The 19334-nt window shown below is 39.1% G+C and overlaps 1 protein-coding gene across 5 annotated transcripts in view; it reads right to left on the reverse strand.

Annotated features, from left to right (window-relative positions):
* LOC124798126 (ankyrin repeat domain-containing protein 1-like) overlaps positions 1-19334 on the reverse strand; it is a 113921-nt gene that overhangs the window by 28233 nt on the left and 66354 nt on the right. For 3 of the 5 annotated variants that reach the window (XR_007016920.1, XR_007016921.1, XR_007016917.1), the window contains one exon: positions 8680-8840. The exons of the other annotated variants lie outside the window; for them this stretch is intronic. The gene's annotated coding sequence lies outside the window, so the exon portion shown is untranslated. The remainder of the gene's footprint in view (positions 1-8679; positions 8841-19334) is intronic. 5 annotated transcript variants of the gene reach the window in all.

The raw sequence follows: 19334 nt of genomic DNA on the forward strand, positions 1-19334 counted from the left end.
CCTCGTTCAGAGCATGTGAGATGTTATGTAATCAACCACTAGCAGCATCATTGTTAAGTAGCGCGACCACACAAAGACGAAAGGTTAATCGGTTAAAGGTATGTAAGTACACTATATCTTCACGAAAAGCTGAACTTTCACATATAATATTGGGCATTAACAATGTTTTGCTGTGTTTTTTCTCGGAGGGCATAGTTAGGCAGGAACCTAAGAATGCTTCAGAAACTTAGCTTCTGTATTTGATGTATTTCATACACCTACTTTCGTATTACGCAAACATGCAGTTCAAATGCTGATGCGAATCGTAGATCTTTCCAAAATGCGGTGTTTTTTGCTGGATTTCGTTTCTTAAAGTGCTTGAAAGTATAAAACCACTAACCTTTCCATAAGCCGTTTTCCAATACCACAATTTATTTAGTTTTTATTTCGTGATCATGGCTGCAGCGATTTAGGAGAATCTTTACAAAGTGATGTCGGTGTCATGTTTTGTTGAAGAGTGATGCAACAACTTTTACATTGTTTTTATTTGAAACCCCAAATTTACTGTACAACATTTGAACACCCACTGACGTAAGGCTGCGAACACTCACAGCAGCCGGCCGGGGTGGCCGAGCAGTTATAGGCGCTTACAGTCTGGAATCGCGCTACGCTATGGTTGCGGGTTCGAATTCTGCCTTGGGCATGGATGTGTGTGATGTCCTTAGGTTAGTTAGATTTAAGTATTCTAAGTTTTAGAGTACTGATGACCTTACAAGTTAAGTCCCATAGTGCTCAGAGCCACTCACAGCAAGGTCTAGAGATCTTTGCGAGTATTCTTCGTTCTGCCTGACTGGGACTGGAGTGGAAATGAAGGATGGGACAGAACAGGAGCAGTCACCACAGCGTCAGCTGGTCAATACAAAGCAATCCAGTGACTGGATGAAGAGGGAAGAGAGATCGCTGCGAGTTCAGATGGTGAGGTGAGGCGAGGCGAGTTGATATGACCAAGACAGCAATCGATCACATGAAAGACGAGCCATCGCTTTCAGCAGCTAACATCGTTACATGCCAGCTCAAAATCCCAATACCGTGAAACACCATAGTAAAACAGCCGCTGTTACCGTGATTAAATAGAAATAAAACAGCCGCTGTTACCGTGATTAAATAGAAATAAAACAGCCGCTGTTACCGTGATTAAATAGAAATAAAACAATTGCTGTTTATACATCCAATGCCAAAAAATATAACTTGGTATATGTAAAGAGAAAAAAAAAAAAAAGAAAAAGAAAAAACGCCGAGACAGTATTACAGGAAAATACTAGGTGGCAGATATCTAGTAAACAAAAACGTTATGTAAGTTGGTCAATAATTAAACAAGAAAAGTCTGGAGCAAGAGTCTTGAAATACGAGTTTATTGAGCCGAGTAGCATGTTCTTCAGATGATCATAGACTACCGTATAGCTAGCACGTTTCAGGTTTTTGTGCTTTGCAACAAACATTCGCAGATACAGAAGCAGTTACTAGAGCGCACTCCGCAAGGTCTAAGTTCTCCAGCCATCGGATCACCCTAAATTTCAAGGACAACCATTCCGATCCCATGGTCCAAATATACAGAGCTACTCTGGAATGGAAATCCTTAAATAGGTTTTACAAGGCATGTAAAAGCTGAATTACTGTTTCCTTTACTGTGGACTTTATTAGCAGAAAAATATGGAGAGGGGGCTCGCAAGTACGTCAAAGAACAGCAAGAAAACATAACATGAAGACAACAATAACAGCTGAACGGCATTTATTACGTTTCTAGGTACGGAGGGATACATAAAAAGCGACATTATCAATATACTGGATGTCAAGTAAAACCATATTTTAAAATTAAGCGGGTAAATCATTCCTCTACAAGTAAATCAACATGTACGCTGGTAAAGAATCTAGGCCTTAGATTAGAATAGGTATATGTAGAACAGAAGGTCTACCAAGTCCTAAAGCACTTCGGAAATCTTACATACAGTAGAGTGCCTCAGCTGTAAAGTAACTTGGAGGCCAAGTCGTTCGTAACCGGCAGAGTTCATAACTTATATAGATATCATGGATGGGAGACGACAGCAAGTAACCAATAGCGGCCGAGAGAGAGAGAGAGAGAGAGAGAGAGAGAGAGAGAGACCTCATAAACACATCACGGATTGTTGTTTCTTTTGACGAATCCTTGAACAAGGTGTGCAAAAAAATCCAGATGGACATTTTAGTGCATTATTGGGACACTTAAAAAAATCTAGTGTGCATCCGTTATTACGCATCGGCTTTTCTAGGCAGTTCGAAGGCAGCTAAGCTACTCGAGTCCTTCAAGAAAAAAATTCCAGGCGAAGCAATGAAAAAAACTTTTACACGTATCGATGGACGGCCCTAACGTCAACTTTGTGTTCATAAGGGAACTTAAAAATTTTTTGAAACAAATTGAATGAATAGACACCGTTTTATTGGAAATTGGAACTTGTGGGCTTCACGTTGTTCACGGCGCCTTCAAGTCCGCAATTCAGGAAAAACAGTGGATGATAATTCACTTTTTACGTGCCTTGTACAATATTTTTAAGGATGTCCCTGCCAGAAGAGCTCTGTATATTTTGACAACGGAATCGGAACTGTTGCCCTTAAAGTTTTGCGCGATCCGATGGCTGGAGAATGTGTAAGCTGCTGAGCGAGCTCTAGTAATGCTTCCGTTTCTGCGAATATTTGTTGCAAAGATGGAAGGAAAAAAATAAACCAAATTTGTGCTAGCTACAGAGTAATGGAGGATCACCTCAAGGACAACCTACTCGGTCCAAAAATTGCTTTTTTCCAAGACTCTTGCTGGAGACTTGACACCCTTCCTAAAGGATTTCCAATCCGATTGGCCACTAGCACCGTTCCTCCACTCTGCTTTGACAGAGATAATGGAGACAACGATGACACGATTTGTCCAGCCGATGAAGATCTCGCCGTCAGTTAATTTGTACAAAGAATCCAATCTTTTGGGTGTGGACCACGTCAAGATTGGGTTCACCGTCAAGAATAAGTTCATTCAAAAATAAACCTAATTTAAGAAATTAAGTATTAAAATAAAGATCAGATGTGAAATTTAGCAACGCGAAAATCCGGAAAGGAAAGACTGTAAAAATGCACAACATATTTTATAGAAAAAAATCTCTTATTATTCTAAAACGAAAGAAATTAATTAAAGGTCTTTAACAATGATTAAACTGCAAGCTTTTTTATTTAAATAAAAACAATAATAAAATCAGAAAAATTGAGGAATCTAAGAGGTAAAAGACACAACTGTCCTTACTGAAAGCAAATTTTAGAGCGGGGAATATAGTAGCTCCGCTTGACACAGGTTTTCGCTCTAAAAGTGGACTACTTTTGTACGAGAGCAAGGTACGGACGTCCCGCTACCTGTCGCTTGACTGGTGCTGCCTTCTGTTCTCCATTTATAGGATTACTTAGGAAGAAGTAGTAGCGAATGTTAGAGCTGTTCACAGATGACAAGGCAATTCACTGGCAAAAAAAGTAGAAAAGAAGCGAACTGGTATTGCTCTGCATGCCGGAACACTTCGTCTTTTCTACACTATAGAAAAGTCGAAGTGTTCTGGCATGAAGAGACGTATGACATTGCTCAGTAACACATTATGCAGTTTTTTGAAGGTCAATTATACTTTTTGCCATCGATTGCATAATTTTTTATCTATGAAATAACAACATTAAATATGAAAACTAACTTGAAGATCGGTCTTCTTTAGGCGTGTGTTACACATTAAGTCATATCAAATACAAACGTGCCAGTAAAAAATGACTTAACTTCTTGGCCCGAAATTTTACAAATGGCTGATCCTTAAAGTGTTATGTTTTGAATGAGAGTTATAACGCCCTGTGATTTAAGAAATTCACTGCACATTCTCACATGTAACATAAATCAATTTGCGTGGAAATTTACCTTGAAAGTAATGCTTCTCAAGCCACTATTCGTAATATTTTCTAGTGCTCTATTAGAGATGTAAACAATTGTGATGTCATGCACATCGAATGCACATTAGTTGTTATGGACATGCTGCATAATCTTCGACCTAAAGCCTTTGACACTTTTCGGTGTCTGCAAACTGGTCTGTGCATTGTGTAAATTACCCATTTTCTATACAACTAAGCAGTAGTGGGCTAAAGTTCTTTGCCAGCATATCAGATCTTACATGTCAAACTTACAAAACTTTAACTGAAATCTAAAACTATGAAAAATCCCGGAATTCTAAAACTTCCCGGGTTTTTCCCTGAATGAAAAAATTCCTGGATTTTTCCCGAATGAAAAAATTCCCGGGTTTTTCCCGAATGTCCCAGGCTGTATACACCCTCTATTAGAAGCAGCATTGAAAAATTTCTAGCTTAATAATTTTAAAACCATGCTATAACCTATAGGATGTATGAAGTGTAAAATTTCTTGTCACATTGTTATGTACATACTTGTGTATGTATACCTACATTTTTCATTAATACTATGCAATTTTCTTCATAATGCAGAAAGCCTTGATTAACTTATTGTCTCCTAAAATGAGAGTGAATTGTCAAAGGTCTATAGGATTGAATAAGAATGCTTATGTCTTGTTTTGATAATGATGTGCGTAAAATTATCGTATTTTAGTGTATTTTGTGACTTTTTTTTATACCCAACTCTGGTTGGATTGCCTTTTTTTTGACTCCTTGACACCGCACAGGTGTTACTGATGTTTCATTGATGTATCCCTGTCAGGAGACCTCAATGAAACATGGGGCATGTTTAACACCAATATTGATTGTAAGAAGGTTATACTATGAAACTGTATGTATGTGACTATGAAGTGGTGGTTTTTTACCAATGAAGGTCACTGAATTGTAAGAGAGAAAGTTTTAGTTCATATTATTTGTATTGAAAAAACTAAAGGATATTTAAAAATAATGGAATTTTATAATATACGTCTGTTCATAAAAGAGAAATTGTACTTTGAGTGCTGGTTCATGCTAAGGGGATTTGTATTGTGTAGTATAAAAGATGTACGGAACCCCCTCCAAAATGGAAGTGGCTTGGCGCATGACAAAAGGTGGTTTCGAAGGTCGATCTGGGTGGCTACTGGATGAGAATGGTACGCAGTCAGTGGCTAGCCGTCATATGGTTAACATCGAGGGTGCCAAGTGAGGCATTTGGAAGCTAATATATATATTGAAAATTTGCCTTGGACGTGGATTCGGCTGTCGGTTGGTGCTTTTGGTATTATGCACTGGCTCTAAAATGAGAATGTGCGAAAGATCAGTGCCAGAGTGTGTAAGTGTTAATGTAATAATACCTGCTTCACAGGTGATGAAAAAGGCACATAATGTTAACTTATATGAAACGTTAATTTGCATTTATTATTACCATGAACTATTTTATGCAGTTAATTAAGCTTAGTGATTGAGTAAATTGCTAAACAGGATAAAAAATATAAACTATTTCAAGTGGGATTAGGTATTAATATTAGTGAATTACAATTTGTTTATAAAATAATTACAGAGTTAGCCTGTAGAGAAAGTAACAGTTTGTGGGTTCCCATAGTAATCTTTTCTCCAATTAAAAGATAATTGGGATTTTAGTTGCTTTTAAGAGAAATCTGTGAGTTCTAAAAATGGGAGCATAATAAGTGTATGTGTAGTATAATTTAAGTTCATTTGTGGTATGTATTTGTTGGCTAAATCAGAACTCTTTTCATGCCCAACTACAGTCCAGTGTGTACTGTGGTAACATCTCAGTGCAGAGTTGATTAATGATTACTATAGTAACTATTATTATTGTGTGTTCAGAGCCATTTGTCTTCATATGATTAATAATTTATGCAAATAATAACTACTGCTATCCACATCTTAGTTTGCCCTGTAGTTGTGAGTATCCTGTGCATTATTCAAAGAGAGAATTAATGACAGTCATTTTTGCAAAATCATATTTATATTCTATGGATACAATACATCAAATTATTATGCCTAATTAGGCTGGCAACCATTTTTTGTTTCATTCACATGAACTTCACTACTTTTATCATCTCCAAAGTAAAGCCTGTTAAGTCTTTCTATTAACTGCCATATACACAAAATTATAGTCCGATGTCAATTATCCATTAGACAAACACATGGTTAAAACTAAAAATCCTCTCAGAGGGTAACACTAGTTAGTGTCAAGCAAAGTGTGAGCGTTATACTTGGCGCAAGCATGCAACCTGGTGTTTTACAGTGATCGGTAGTGAGGATGCTAGATTTTTTTTGGGCATTGTTATATATCTTCTTCTAAAGAATATACAAACAAAACTGTATTATATATCAGAGTAAACTAGATGAAGTAGTGCCCTTTTAAACAGACTGCCCACAAATTCAGGATAGAGGCTGCAATTACTCATCAGGACATCATGATTTAGGTTATCTGTGTTGTCTTTAAATACTTCATGTAAATGCTGGGATAGTTCCCACTGTAAGGCCACAGCTGATTGCCTGCCTCATCCTTCTTAGACTAGAAGAATATGTAACTGACTGTAACTTTTCTTTGTTTTTGTTTGTTCTTCAATCTAGCATCACAGCGTGTTCAACATCCTTGTAAAAGTGAGACCTGGAGGATGGAGGATACAACCACTACCACCATCGTGACTAGTATTCTTTTTTTTGTGTTCACAGTGACACTGAGCTAATGACAGATTTATCTTTCCTGTGGATTTTGTGTGTTGCCAGTTGCATGAATAAGATTCTCCTCCACCATGCTGGACAGCAGACAATGTAAAAGAGTGAAGTTATTTCATCCTGATATATGGATTGTGTCCATTAAAACACAGTGCCACTGGGATTCAGACTTTAATCAAGTAGGCTACATTCATTAGGCTTGTTATCTTCATACGTATAAATATTACAAACTTCTTGCATTCGCTTTCTGCAAAAGGGATGGAACTGCAGACATTTCATAACAGATCTCTAAAACAACTTTGTATTTCACATCAATTTTATATCCACACAGAAAGCTCCTCTCTGACACAATAATGTGTTGGATGGGATCGCAAGCCAGTTTGATGTTAAGCTTTTATCACAATCATGTTAATCATCAGTTATCTTTGGTGACATTGATGGGAATTACTTCCAGATTACTTATATAATATGTATATTAGAGGATGAACAGGTACTTTGGAAAAAGTCACTCTCTTCTGCTTGTGTTCCCAAACTTATGTACAAATATGCATACTCCTTACTGGTCCCTGTGGCCAATAGTAAGAGTAAATTCACTGCCCCAAATACTAGAAGTAGAAATAATTTTTGCATAGTCTATGCACTTATCTCTAGGCTTCTGAATGAAGTTTTGAGTTCTGGTGCAAATGTCTACAAAGTTGCCAGCGGATACAAGGTAGGAAGTATAAACTACAAATACCTGACCAACTAAAAGTGAAATACATCCACAAGTGAGAAGTAGAGAGGGTAAGGTGCAAGGACCCAAAAAATTAGACTTAGTCTGGGAAAGGTTTTATTTAAGAAGTTGTAAATTTTTGTCTCCTTGCAAACATGTAAAATTCAACACTGTTAAATGACCATAAGAAAACAAGCAAAAAGATTAAACATTTAAAATTTCACCTCACCCTAGGGGATTCTGTTTAAAAAGAAATTAAATACAGTGCAGTATAGACTTATGTATTATTAGAAAAGGTTGGGGAAAAAGTTTCAATTAACAAATGTCCCGTAACAATAAATTCACCATTAATTAAGATTTTATTTACCCAATTATAAAATTATATCTAAAAAGAAAGATGATGAAACTTACCAAACAAAAGCGCTGGCAGGTCGATAGACACACAAACAAACACAAACATACACACAAAATTCTAGCTTTCGCAACCAATGGTTGCCTCGTCAGGAAAGAGGGAAGGAGAAGGAAAGACTAAAGGATATGGGTTTTAAGGGAGAGGGTAAGGAGTCATTCCAATCCCGGGAGCGGAAAGACTTACCTTAGGGGGAAAAAAGGACAGGTATACACTCGCACACACACACATATCCATCCACACATACACAGACACAAGCAGACATTTGCCAGCGGATACAAGGTAGGAAGTATAAACTACAAATACCTGACCAACTAAAAGTGAAATACATCCACAAGTGAGAAGTAGAGAGGGTAAGGTGCAAGGGCCTTTACAAATGTCTGCTTGTGTCTGTGTATGTGTGGATGGATATGTGTGTGTGTGCGAGTGTATACCTGTCCTTTTTTCCCCCTAAGGTAAGTCTTTCCGCTCCCGGGATTGGAATGACTCCTTACCCTCTCCCTTAAAACCCATATCCTTTTGTCTTTCCTTCTCCTTCCCTCTTTCCTGACGAGGCAACCATTGGTTGCGAAAGCTAGAATTTTGTGTGTATGTTTGTGTTTGTTTGTGTGTCTATCGACCTGCCAGCGCTTTTGTTTGGTAAGTTTCATCATCTTTCTTTTTAGATATATTTTTCCAACGTGGAATGTTTCCCTCTATTATATTCATACAATTATAAAATTAGTTTTTTTTCCAAAATTCATCATTCAAAAAAATACAGGATCATCTTATATTCACAGATTAAACTAATGCTGCCAAAGTCAACACTTTTACACTGTGTAGTAGAGCATATATGGGTTGTCTTAGAGTTAAAGGGTTTGTCTTACACTTAGAGATGAAGCTTTACCTTTTGACGTCACGAACAAATTTATTTTGAAGAATTTGGAAGGCCTGGGATTGGCAAACAATACTTGTGTGCCGACAGGCTCGAAACTTCTCGATATGCCACAGCACCCGGTACAGCGTCAAGGTCGCTCTAACTATCGTGCGACAGTGACTGACGTAGTGCTAGTGTGAGAGATACGCAAGACACATTATCTAGCCACTACAACAGTCTATTGCTCGGATTAATATTTGACAGTTTTGTGGAACACAGGAAGAAATCACATTAAATTCTATCATCTTATAAACTTATGTTGTACACAAACAGGTTTGCAATAAACCTTCTCATAAATATGCAGGCACTGTATCAAACATTAATGCTGCTATTTAAGTAAAGGTAACATTCAGAAACGGAAATGTCCTTCAAAAAAACATTAGTCGATTCAAAACTGAGACCAGTATTTTCTTTGATTATGACAGACTAATGACTTACTAAGGGGACTGCAAATGACAATGCAGTCACTGTTCATGTATTAAAGTACTGGGTAAGGACATTACCAGCTTTTAATCAGTTTAGAACACGCTGGTGACATTCAGTTGAAACAAGAACAAAACTTAATTGAGAATGAAATGTCTAACAAAGGAAATAAATCATACTAAAGTGACTAATTGTTACAACAGGAAGCTGAAAAGGTAGAAAAGAAAATGGTCCAAAAATTAATGTAAACCATTCCTTTTTGTTCCTTTTATTTTTCATAATATTATCACAATGTAGACAATAAATAAATGGTACAAGTTTAAAACAGGCATAATGTTAACTTTTTGGCAGATACTTTGCCAATAGAACAGTTCGTGATTTTGATTAGTCAGAATATATTACAAAAAATTTCTTTAAAGATGCCTCTTAAAAAAGTAGGGGGATGTCATCTTATACTCGTGTAAACACGGTAGTTACCACATCAGAATGGCCAATGAGCCACTGCAAACAATGTGAAATGAATAGCCATTACTCGATCTACTAATTCTTTCACAGTAGTGGTAGGTGACGATTAATATTTGACACAAATTGCAATTACAAAAAAGGTCTCAATCGCATAGTTCTGTATTAGATGTGCGCGTTTCAAAAATGCGTAATCAGACGTGAGCTGTGAAACAACATACAGAAATTATAAAAAGTATGTAACACATACCAGTATACTGCACCACCGTGACAAAAATAGTAGGCACAACAAAGTGAGCACACGGACTGTATATAGACGTACAAAGATTGCCTACGGTAGTACATGCGTCAGTTCAATGAATATAAGTGTTAAACTTGCCATGTGTATTAAACTACAGGCAATTCACATTGATGAATAAATACACTGTGGTACTTTCTCTGCAAAACAATGTAAGGACTTTTAAGAAAGAAGAAATTTATGATGTCGTTAGATAAAAGTTAAATGACAGTACAATATGCTTAACAATATAACAAAGACACATCAAAATGTGAAGTTAAAACAATAAATAAAAATTATTTAACTACATGACATTCATATACATAGGATGCAATAACGTGTTGCTGGACTAATAAGTAAAATAATACAAGAACTAAAGTTATGCAGAGGGGCTATGAAAATTGGTCTTTGGGAGCCGATGAATGAAAGTGTGACACTGCAGCACAATTTCACCACACAGCTGGCAAAGAAAGTAAATGGGGGACATGTTGATTCCACGGCATAAAGCTCTTGCGAATTTCATTCCGTTTACTCAGTTGGACAGTAACTGTACCTCACAGAGAGGCGTGTAAACAATATAAGTAGATCTCAGCAGTTGAGACAACATGCGTAATTGGGCTCAAACAAGCTGATACAAGCAGTTGGCAAATGACTTGACATTTTAATAGGTGCAATGCCATTGTCTGATGATGATGAACCATGGCCAAACAAAGCGTCAAAAAGGGCCCTGTCGATCTAGACATGTGGGAGAACGTGAGGACTGATCAATCGTCAAAGGAGCACTCTGAGCCCCACATTTGTCATTATCAACAACCTGATGTGCAACTGGTGCTTCAGTGCCCGCAGCAACAGTTAATCGGTGTCACAGGAAGAGGGCTGTGCTCACGGCACCCGTTGCACCAACTAGCACTGCCATCTATAATCAAAAACCTGTTTGCAGTGGTGTTGAGTGCATTTGGCGTGGAATCTCATTGAGTGAAGTAGAACTGTCTTCAGTGATGAATCCCACTTTGAACTGAGCCCTGACGAACATTGTGCCTGGAGACACCCTGGACCACAGTGTGATTATAACCTGAATGTCGCCTGTCGTGCAGCCCAGTAACCAGGAGTGGTGATCTGGTGTGCCATTTACTTTTATAACCGGAGCTCTTCGGTTGTCATGCATGGCAACCTTACCGCATAGTGGTCTGTCGACAATATTCTACACCCTGTTCTGCTGCCCTTTACGGCAAGCCATCTCAGGATTACATTTCTGTGAGATAATGCTCACCTACGCACGGCAAGAGTTACTACTGCTTGTCTTTGTGCTTGCCAAATCCTACCTTGGCCACCTAGGTTGCTGGACCTCTCCCCAACTGAGAACATTAAGAGTCTTATGGGTAGGGCCCTCCAATCAACTCAGGATTTTGATGCTCTAACACACAAACTGGACAGAATTTGGTCTCTATGTCCCTCAGGGGGGGCATTCAATAACTATCAATCAATGGTAAGTGCAGTAACTGCTTGCATGAGGACCACAGATGGACTAACGTGTTATTGACTTACTCAATTTTTGAGGGTCTTTCTCTTAAATAAATCACCCATTTTTTCTAAAACTGTGATCATTTCCTGTACCTGTACATTTCCATCCCATTTCGACAATTCCTTTGTAGTGCATCTTTTTGTCAAAGTGCATTAGTCTCTATTTGTCATCAGCACCAGGGGTGGATCAACAACTGGAAAGAAATGTAAAATAAAAATATAGGTCAGGAATAATATGACCAACTGACTAAGTGTGCCTGGAAAATGTTAAATATATTTAAAAGTTAACAATATTTTTTTAACATAAATATGTTACTAGGCAGTGATAACTGTTTTTAACAATTTATAACTTGAAGGTTGGCATAGGCAGTAGTAATAACTGTCCAGCGTCTTTTTTTTTTACATGAAAAAGACCAAAACTTTAAAAATTGTTTGTGTAGTATACTAAAATAGTTAAAACATGAATGAATAGCATTAGCATATGTAAGATGCTAGAGAAATTCATATTACAAAAAGGTTACAACAATGAGGCTAAAATTAAAAAGTGTAAAACTGAAGTCACAGCATTAGTAAAACTGAGAATAGAGAGCACATTACTATAAAGACCATGAGGTAAACTGTTATTGAGTTCCATATTGTAAATATGCTCCAATTATGAAAACATAACAGCTAAAGTGAAGTGGCAGATGAAGGACCAATACTGTGAAGTAGCCTAGAAGACTGCCGTAACTACAGGTGTACATAAAGTCTGGGAACACTTTCAATTATTTATTGCACAAGAACCAAACATTGTACAGCTATCATACATATGTAATTTTGGAGAGAAACCCCGAAAGTTTTTTTTCGCATATACTGCCACAGTGTAGTTTGATAATTTGCCGATAGGCAGCGCTAGCTGCAAACATGGTGAGTTCAAGTGCGGAGCAAGCTCTCTGTCTGTTGGAGTTTGACAAAACAAGTGCGCTACAGCTGTTCAACAGATGTTTAGAACCAAGTACGGTACGAAGCCACCAACAAGGAAGGACATTTACCACTGGCACAACAAATTCGTTATGACAGGTTGCTTGTGCCTGGCAAAGAGAAGTGGACATCCCAGTGTGAATGAAGGCGTCCAAGAGATATTCGTAAGGAGTCCAAACAAATCAGTGTGTGGACATCCCGTGAAACTCGAAATGGCTCCAATGCCAGTGTGTAAAGTCCTGTGACAGAATCTGTATGAAACCATTCAAGTTGGAGCTAGTGCATAAGCTCAATGATGGTGACAAAGACAAGCATTTTGAGTTTTGTTCGCTGTTGCAACAACTGAATGAGAATGGGCATGGCATTGTTGATCACTTAATTTTTAGCAACGAGGCCACTTTTCACACTAATGGAAAGGTGAATAGGCATAATTGTCGAATCTGGGGTACAAAGCATCCACACGAATGCATGGAATTTGAGCGTGATTCCCCAAAGGTTTCTTGTGCCTTGTGTCGAAAACTGTATGGACCATTCTTCTTCGCCAAGAGCACTGTCAACGGGTATTCCTACTTGGACATGTTGCAGCAATGGCTGATGCCTCAAATGCAATTGGACTCTCCATTCATCTTTCAGCAGAATGGGGCTCCACCCCATTTTCATTGTGAAGTTCGTGGGTGCTCGAACACGGGGCTGCCGCATCATGGATCGGCCGTGCTACAGAAAAGGACAGCTGTTTCATGAAATGCTCTCCCTGTTCACCAGATCTTACTCCATGAGACTTTTTTCTGTGGGGACACATTAAAGATCTGGTGTAGGCACCACCTCTACCACTTAATGTAGTAGAGCTCTAGAAGAGAATATGGGAAGCAACTGTCACAGTCGACGATGTCATGCTGGGACGAGTATGGCAAAAACTATTACTGTATTCACGTCTGCCAGGTCACTCATGGTTCGCATATCGAATGTTTGTAAAAAAACAAAAAACTTTCAGAGTTTCTCTTCAAAATGCAATATGTATGACATCTAAACAATGTTTAGTTCTTATGCAATAAATAATTGAAAGTGTTCCCGGACTTTATGTACACCCTGTATAATGAGCACGCATAGCAGGACAGATATTTACATTAGCAATACGTGACAACAGCTTAATACACTACAGCCAGTTTGACACTTTTATTCGATGAACTGACAACAGTACTAAGAAATGTCAGTCCTTATGAAAAGAGAATTGTATTTCTATATACAGACCACATGCTCAGTTCATTGAGCTAAAACTAGATTTACATGTACGTAATGAAGTACTGTGCATACACTGTGTGTCATGCCCATGCACTATACTGGTATGTATTACTTATTTTTAATGTACATTCTCCCACAGCTGATATCTGGCAATGACCATTCGAAATGTGTAATATTTAATAAAAAAACTGTGCAGTCAAGATTTTTCCATAATTGCATTTGTGAAATAAATAGATAATGGTAAAATCAAACAATGGAAAGCCCCAGATGGAATAACAACAATATTCGGAATAGGATAAATTGCTACTACCATACAGAGGAGACATCAAGTCGCAGACAGGCCTGACAAGAAGACTGCTGTACATTTAACCTCTCATTGATAATGCCTTCTTCCGAAGTAGAAAAAAGAAAACTGGACTGTGGACAGCCACTGTGCCTCATGGGAGAAGTAACCTAGTGACACACACACAGAGAGAGAGAGAGAGAGAGAGAGAGAGAGAGAGAGAGAGAGAGAGAGAGAGAGAGTGATGGGGATAAGGGGGGATAGCAGGGTAGGGATGGGGGGGAAAGCATAGTGCTGCTTATGGGACACTGTGGGGACAGGGTAGGGCTGCTAGGTGTGGCTCCTGGTGGGATGTGGTGGAGCCAGTCCCTTAGCTACTGTCAATGAGGTTATATTGCGCTTTCATTATCGTATCAAAATGGCACACGTGTCAAAATAACACCACACTGCTCCTACAGTTTATCAAAATACTTTGGTCATGAATGAGATTCCCAGCAACTCTGATACGTGAAGCAGATATAAACTTTTGCTGTATATACACAGCCGGCACTGGTCTGTTTGAAGTTACATAAAAGCTCAGTTGGAATTACTGAATAAAAGCTGCAACTAGGTAGGAGGAACAGAGGCACTTTCCAAAGTACTTCCTTTCCTTCTAATACACATATGAACACATATGACAAATAGTAATCGACTTCACGGGGAAAGAGACTGAAGTTGCAGCATAATTAGCTCTGGGAAAGGGACTCAACTTCGCACCGACACTGGCTGCTATATCTGTCACAGACTGGTACGAAACAAGCTATTTCCACCCTCCACAGCGATAACACAGAAGAAATACTTCGAGGAAATGTGCCACGTGCTCACCAGAGCCATTCCACTGAGTATGAATACCACGAAAGAGCTGCCAATTGAGAACTACAGAGCGATTTTGAAATAGTCATTCTACCTGCATACAAAGGAAATGCCACTTTACTGATTCTGCTGTCAGAGTACGATCACGACAAGTACGACCTACTCTAAGATCTGACAGACAGAAAACTGAAGGTAGACTGGACAGAGTGAATAACGAGAAGACCTTTTGGTAGGGAGGACACAGCACGTTATTTTGTACGGAGTGTCAATGTCAGATGTAAAAGTAACTTCAGGGGTCCCCAGGGAAGTGTGTTGTGACCCCTGCTGTTCTTATTGTATATTAATGACCTAGCAGGCACTATTAATAGTAAAATCAGGCTTTTTGTAGATGATGCAGTTATCTATAATGAAGTACCATCTGACAGAAGCTGCATAAATATTCAGTCAGATCTCGATAAAATTTCGACGTGGTGCAGATTGGCAACTTGTTCTAAGTGTTCAGAGATGTAAAATTTTACACTTCACAAAATGAAAAATGTAGTATCCTATGACTGTAACATCAATGAGCCACTGTTGGAATCGGCCAACTCACACAAATACCTGAGTGTAACACTTTGTAGGAATATGAAACGCAACAATCACATAGGTTCAGTCGTGGGTAAAGCAAGTGGTAGTCTTCGGTTTATGGGTAAAATATTGGGGAAGTGCAATCAGTTTACAAAGGAGATTGCTTACAAATCACTCACGTGACAAGTTCTAGAATATTGCTCAAGTGTGTGGAACCCGTACCAGACAGGACTAACAGGGGGTATTGAACATATACAGAGAATGGCAGCGCAAATGGTCACAGATTTGTTTAATCTGTGGGAGAGTGCCACAGAGACACTGAAGGAACTGAACTGGAAGACTCTTGAAGACAGATGTAAACTATCCCGAGTAAGTCTATTAACAAACAACCGTGAGGATAACATTAGCATTATTACTGCACGCACGGAGGCATTAAAACGATCATTCTTATCATGCTCCGTACAGGAATGGAACAAGAAGAAACCTTAATAACTGTTACAATGGGACATACCATCTGCCATGCACCACATGACAGTTTGCAGAGTGTAGCTATATATGTACACGTAGAATCTAGACCATTGATCTACACTAATCCCTGCCAAAGGAGATTGTTAAGAATTTGAGCACGGGCTCTGTGGCTTACCAAAGGTTCACAAACAAAATGTTCCTCTATGTCTGATCGTGAAAATATGTCTTCTGTGTTAGTCTTTTGTTATATTCTCATTTGTTGTTGTTTAATACTGTTAATTATAGTAGTTCCTTCCCTTGTAAAGTAAGTTTGTTATTATTGTAGTCAGTTTTTTAACATCATCTTATTGTAGTAGTGGGACTTGGATAAAGTAGTTTTCTTGTTTCAATAACTGTTAAATTTTACCTAGAGTGAGAAGTGTGGGCTTTGCCGTAGGTTCGTGAGTAGTGGATTGTGGTGTGAGCCTTGTTCGAAGTATTTTCACTGGGAGGAATGCAGCGGGGAAGGCAGTGGGCATTCTGGTGAGATCCTCTCCTGGAACTGCAGAATATGTAGCAAGAGTAAGTTGATAGAGGAGCAGGAGTGTAAGATCTGTGCCCTTCAGGTGGAGTTGAAAAACAAACAGGAGGAGCTAGATAGAATGAGGAGGGAGAAGGGGGTTGGGGAATGGGAGCTGGCTGTTGGCAAGAGATCTGCTAGGAGAAGGATATTTTCAGATAGTTTTACTACTGGTGTTTGCAATAGATATGACCAACTGTCAGAGTCTAGTGGAGAGGAATCTCTAGTAGCTGTAGAAAGTATGCAGCAGACCTCAGCAGTTATGGTGACTAGGACAGTTGCAAAGTCGAAGAGAAAGAAGGAGGTTCTGCTGTTAGGTAGTTCTCAAGGCAGAGGTGTAGGCCAGCAGTTGCAGGAAGTGTTGGGGAGTGAGTACCGGGTCACCAGCATTGTGAAGCCTAATGTAGGATTGGCTCAGGTGACTGTTAACATAGGGGGGTTATGTAGGGATTTTACTAAATAGGGTCAGGTAGTGATTGTTGGTGGGGCTGGTAATAGTATTAATAGGGATGGGGAGTGTGACATAGATGGTGACCAGGAAAAGATGGCCACTCAGACTGGCAACACGAATGTGCATTTCGTGGGACTGTTTCAGTGTCACGATCGGCCTCATCTTCATAATAACATGAGACTTGGGGGTGCGCTGATGACAGAAAGCATGGGTCACATTTCAGTGGTGTCTGTGGAGTCTACCAGCAGGACGGATTTCACTAGACATGGCCTGCACCTCAATAGGTATGGGAAGGGGAGGTTGGCAAAGCTTATACAAGGTCCGGCAGAAAAACCTCCCCTTTAAGGAAAGCTAATAAAAACAAAACCAAATAAGGTAGAACAATTTTATTTATACTAAATAAAAGTACATATTATGCCATTTTAGAAAATACTCTTATGGTCTTACTTTTTAAATAAAACATCCCTTAAATGGCTTCCTGCACTGTCGACACACTGATTGAGTCTTTCCCTGAAGTTATTCATTACTCTTTGAGTCATTTCAGGTGGAATAGCTTCAACCTCTTGTGTAATTGCTTCTTTCAGGGCTCGTAAAGATTGTGGACGTTGTTCATAAACTTTTGCTCTTAAATAGCCCCAAAGAAAGAAATCACAGGGCGTTAAGTCCGGCGATCGTGGGGGCCAGCCAATGTCTCCACGCAACGAGATCACATGTCCAGGAAACATTTCCTTCACCAATGCCAGTGACTGCCGTGCTGTGTGGGCTGTAGCACCATCTTGCTGGAACCACACGTTCTCTATTTCACCAAAAAGCTCCCTTAGTTGCGGTTGGAGAAAGTCGCGGAGCATGGCACAATAGCGTTCACTGTTGACGGTTAAATTCCTGTCTTTTTCTTCGAAAAAGTAAGGACCGATCACTCCGGAATTGTAAACAGCACACCATACTGTTACTTTAGGGCTATGAAGTGGTCGTTGATGAAGTTCTTGGGGATTGTGTTCACACCAGTACCTGCAATTTTGGCTGTTCACTGTTCCGGCAAGGTGAAAGTGTGCTTCATCAGAAAAAATCACAATATCGTTGGGACGAATGTTCCGAAGAAGGTCTTGGCACAAACTTACACGGACACCACAGTCTCGTTCACTCAGTTCCTGCGTAGTTACAAGTTTGTAAGGATGCATTTTAAGATCTCGATGCAAGATTCTTCTCACACTTCGATCAGATATCCGTAATGCTGCCGCATGCTTTTTAGCGGATCGTCGAGGAGATTGTTGAATTGAAGCTCTAACTGCATCAACATTTTCGGGGCCTGTTGCAGTCCGTGGTCGTCCAGGTGGTTTCCTTTTTAATGCGGAACCTGTCTCATGAAAGTTAGCAACCCAAGAATAAATTGTTTTCTTATCGGGAACAGGGTCCCGTCGTCCGAGCGCAAAGCGAACGTGAAAAGCACGTTGAGTATTAATAGGCGATTCGCCATTTTGAATAAAATCTTCCACTACGAAGGCACAATGTTCACCAGACCACGCCATGGCGTACACTGAAAACGGCACGTAGGCAGCTACTTAACGACGCGCCCCCCACCACTCTGCTCCTTCTACTGTCCGCTGCACGTTACTTTGTAATCGGGGAGTTTTTTATGCCGGACCCTGTAGGTGACAGCATAGGTGGGGGTGGTGGGATCACTCATGGGAAAATTCCGGTAGTTGTGGGTGTTAGAGCTGCACCTTTTTTAGATGGAAGTCAGCTGATAGGTATTCCTGCGTAAGGGAAGTCTCTCTAACAAAGGAACCACTTTCAACAAAGCTTAGGTATCTGAGTAATGAGGGAATTAGTATATTTCATCAAAATATACAAGGTATTAGAGATCAAGTTAGTGAACTGCTTATCAATGTTGACTCAGAAATTATTGATATATCTGAAACACTTCTTATATAAGGAGATAATTGAGAGGCTTCCTTAGGAGTAGCTTGCAAATGGTTCGCCTCTTACTTTAAGAACAGAAAGCAGAAGGTAATTCTTCGCAATATCGAGAGTGGTAGTGATGTTCAGTCGAAATGGGGCACTCTTAAGTGGGGCAATCCCCAAGGGTCAGTGCTGGGGCCACTGCTGTTTCTTATTTATGTAATATCTCTTTATATTCCATGAATTATTGAGATATAATTTTACCCTTGAATGACGTTTACTAATTTTCTATCTTCATACTCGCAGAATCCATGCGAAAAGTAGTTCATACAATAGCTATGCCATGAGCGCATAAGTATTCTTTGTAGTACTCTCTCTGGTGGTTGTTAAAAAAAAAAAAAAAAAAAAAAAAAAAGAAAGAAAGAAAGAAAGAAAGGGAGCTTCCAAGATTGTCTTCGTGCCGATTAGCCTGAGCTTGGTTTGGAAGAACTGTAATCTGATTATTGAGATTTATGACAGAAGATAACTGAGACGAAACTGTACGATTAAAAAGAAAATATATATAGATTGCTCCTTCAAATAAAAGGTGTGTATTGGATATTTGAGAATTAATGATATTTATCGATATATTACGTAGTTGCTAATCAGAAGGGAACTTCCGAAA

The sequence above is a fragment of the Schistocerca piceifrons genome, chromosome 5 (genome assembly GCF_021461385.2).
Source record: "Schistocerca piceifrons isolate TAMUIC-IGC-003096 chromosome 5, iqSchPice1.1, whole genome shotgun sequence".
In the NCBI taxonomy this organism is placed as follows: Eukaryota; Metazoa; Arthropoda; class Insecta; order Orthoptera; family Acrididae; genus Schistocerca; species Schistocerca piceifrons.